Raw genomic sequence first — 4,257 nt, 5'->3', positions numbered from 1 at the left:
TTGTGTGGTCCTGTACTTCTCATGTTCTTCGGTGTGGAACCGAATCCCATTTACAATACAACCTGTATATCTAGATACACGTCTATCAGGGCCACACGCCAGTGAGTATAATGCATCAGATGCATCCGCAGAGTTGCTCGTGCGCAATGTCTTCATCTATTATCATGTACAGAATATAATTGTTCAAGGATTTTCATAAGTTAAAATAATGTGCGATATAATTGTGGTGAGATACAATGTGAAATCTTACACGTTTGGTAAACCATTTTGGAAATCGATCCTGATGCATTCGATCATAATTTGTGGGGAATTTGGACTTCATCTCGTCTATGTGTTCGCTACACATAATTGACACGTAATCAGCAAGAAACATTAAGATCATCGTATGCAGAGAAAACAATAATCGAGGGAAGACTTACTCCAAGTGCGACTCTATTTCTTCACAATTATGCAACACATACCACCGCACCTTTGCTAAATCCCCAAGGTCCATATCCTAAAACGTCAGGGATCCTAAAGGACGAATGTTATGTGTAAATATAGAGATGAGTCCTTGTTCATGCTCCTGCCCTTCATCGGCATTCCGATCTTCTCAGTTGAATCTAGTCTCTATGCCACGAAGATACATGGAGCAAAATGTAAGGCACTTATTATCAATGTACGCTTCAGCTATCAACCCCTCCGGTCGTGCCTTATTCCTCATAAATCGTTTTAGTGTGTGAAGGTATCTGTACATAAAATCACTATGTTATACATATGAAAACATGGATATATGTAGTTTATGGAATGAATAAAAATTTTAACTTATTAGTACCACCATTCGATTGGATACATCAAACGATATTGTATTGGGCCTGCAAGCTTCGCCTCGTGCAGTAAGTGAATCGCTAGGTGTACCATGACATCGAAAAATGTAGTTAAAAATATTCTTTCAAGTTTGCAAAGGATTATGGAAATGCCCCTCTCAGTCGTTTAATAACATCTACATTCAACGATCTCGAACACAAATCCTTAAAGAATATCCCCAACTCAATTAGTGCTGCACTGATATCCTTGCTCAAGAATTCATGAATCGCAACCAGCAGTAGGCGTTGCAGAAGGACGTGACAATTATGACTTTTCATTCCTGTTACCTTACAGTCCGTAATGTTTACACGCTGAGATATGTTTGACGCATACCCATCGGGAAACTTCACCGATCTCAACCATTCACATAAACGTTTTCTCTCTAGTTTTGTCAACGTGTAGCAGGCTACTCGTATAGTATACGAATTTTCATGTGGTTGTAAGTGCAACTCTTTCCTTAAACCCATTTCTTGTAGATTCAATCGAGCCTTAAAACTGTCTTTTATTTTCTTCTCTATATTCATCAATGTTCCGAAGACATTGTCACATATATTTTTCTCAATATGCATGACATCCAAGTTGTGTCGCAATTTCAGATCACTCCAATAGGATAACTCAAAAAAGATGCTCTTCTTCCTCCAGTTATAGTCCAATACTATACGTTTCCTCTTCTTCAAGTGCGATGCCTTATCAAATCTAACTTCTCCGATGTTACTCAGTCGCTGCATCACGTCTTCTCCAGATAGCTCTTTCGGAGGTAGCTTATGATTTTGTTTGCCATCAAAGATCATCGTCTTCCTACGCCAACTATGATCGATCGGAAGGAAGCGACAATGGCTCATATAACATGTTTTCCTACCATGCTTCAATAACAATACTTCAATAACAATGAACAAGTCTCAATACCATATGTAGGACAAGCTAACTTGCCCTTCGTGCTCCACCCAGACAAATTTTCATACGCAGGAAAGTCATTTATTGTCCACAAGACCGCTACATGCAATCGAAATGTCTATCCTGCAAATGTATCATATGTTTGTACATCTTGACTCTACAACTCGTTTAACTCATCTACTAATGGTTGTAAATACACATCAATGTCATTCCCAGGTGACCTGGGTCCAGGAATAAGTAATGACATCATGAAAAATGACTCCTTCATACACAACCAAGGAGGTAAATTATAGGGCATAAGTACCACTGGCCATATACTATACGAGCTACTCATATTACCAAATGGATTAAAACCATCACCTGCAAGACCTAGTCGAACATTGCGAGAATCCTCTGCAAACCAGTCATGTTTCTTGTCAAAATTTTACCAGGCTTTAGAGTTCACAGGGTGCCTTAGTGTACTATCATCATGAACGTGTTTCTCCTTATGCCACCTCATATCTTCAGCCGTCTTACGAGATATAAACAATCTTTATAATTTAGGTTTCAATGGGAAGTACGTTAACACCTTTCGCTAGATTTTCTTACCCCTGGCTCTGTCATTCTTCCACCTAGACTCTCCACATTCTTGACACTCTTCAGCCTTATCATGCTTTTTTGATATAATAAACAATCATTTATACATGCATATATGAGTTCATAACCAAGGCCCAAGTCTCGAATCAAGGATTTTACCTCGTAATGAGACTTAGGCAATGTCTCACCATCTGGTAACTTCTTTCAACAACTTAAGCAACATGTCGAACGATTTGTTACTCCAACAATTTATTGTCTTCAAATGAAGTAACTTTGTAAGAAAATTCAACTTGGAGAAGTTCTCACACCCCGGATAAAGTGGACGTTGCGCATCCCTCAACAACCTACTAAATTTTTCTGATTTGACATCACCCATTGGAGGAATATCTTGGCTACTACTTGTCGCTACAAAATCAGTATCCGCAGCTGTTCTCCTGAACCCTATGATATCTTACATTTCGTCAACGTCTTCATCCTCGTCATCCGACACAATTAGGTCAACAAGGACTTTAGTGGGCTCAACTCTATGGGTTACATCTTCACCATGATAGATCCACCAAGTGTAACCTTGGTCAATCTCAACTATGAACAAATTATCCTCTACTTTGTCTAAAGTCTTATATATCATGTTCTTGCATTTTCGACATGGACACCTAATCTTATTCCTTGAATTTGCCCGATTTCGCGCAAATTTCATGAACTCTTGAACCCCTTGTTTATACTCTAGGCCAAACCTGTTCTTATCTCACATCCAACTCTTATCCATGTCTACAATGAAAAGACTAAAGTCAGTTAACGAAAATAGCTTTAAGATTAGGCTAAGTTATAGGTTTAGGTTATATGTTTAGGTTTAGGGAATAGAGAATAGGTATAAGTTTAGGGAATTGGAGTTGAGATTAGGATTAGGTGTAGGTTTAGGTTTAGGGATTTGAGTTTATGTTATAAATTATAGGTTATAGGTTATAGGTTTAGGTTAAGGTTATAAGTTTAGGTTAAGGTTATAAGTATAGGTTTAGGTTATAGGTTAAGGTTTAGGTTTAGGTTATAAGTTTAGGTTTTGGGATTTGAGAATAGATTTAGGTTAAGGTTATAAGTTTAGGTTAAGGTTTTAAGTACATGTTATAGGTTAAAGTTATAGTTTGGGTTAAGGTTATAAGTATAGGTTATAGGTTAAGGTTATAGTTAAGGTTAAGGTTATAAGTATATGTTATAGGTTAAGGTTTAGGTTTCGGCTATAGGTATAGGTTTTGGGATTTGAGAATAGGTTTAGGTTAAGCTTATAAGTATAGGTTAAGGTTATAGGTTATAGGTTATAGGTTTAGGTTAAGGTTAGGTTATAGGTTTAGGTTAAGGTTTAGGTTATAGGTTATAAGTATAGGTTATAGTTTAGGTTAAGGTCTAGGTTTAGGCTATAGGTATAGGTTTTGGGATTTGAGAATTGGTTTAGGTTAAGGTTATAAGTTTAGGTTAAGGTTATGGGTTATAGGGTTATGTTAGGGTTTAGGTTATAGATTTAGGTGTAGGTTATAAGTGTAGGTCATAGGTTTAGGGAAAGGTTAGGTTTAGGTTATACGTTTTGGGATTTGAGAATAGTTTTTGGTTATAAGTATAGTTTTAGGTTATAGGTTTCGGTTTTAGGTTATAGGTTATAGGTTTAGGTTAAGGTTTAGGTTTAGGTTTAGGTTTAGGTTATGGGTTTTGAGATTTGAGAATAGGTTTAGGTGATAAGTATAGGTTTAGGTTGGGTTATAGGTTAATGTTTAGAGATTTGAGAATACATTTAGGTTTTAGGTTTAGGTTATAGGTTTTGGGATTTGAGAATAGGTTTAGGTTATAGGTTTAGGTTTATGTTTAGATTATAGGTTTAGGTTAAGGTCTAGGTTTAGGTTAAGGTTATAAGTATAGGTTATAGGTTAAGGTTTAGGTTTATGAAATCGGATT

Source organism: Magnolia sinica, chromosome 2 (assembly GCF_029962835.1).
Source record: "Magnolia sinica isolate HGM2019 chromosome 2, MsV1, whole genome shotgun sequence".
Taxonomy (NCBI): domain Eukaryota; kingdom Viridiplantae; phylum Streptophyta; class Magnoliopsida; order Magnoliales; family Magnoliaceae; genus Magnolia; species Magnolia sinica.
This window is presented reverse-complemented; position numbering follows the sequence as displayed.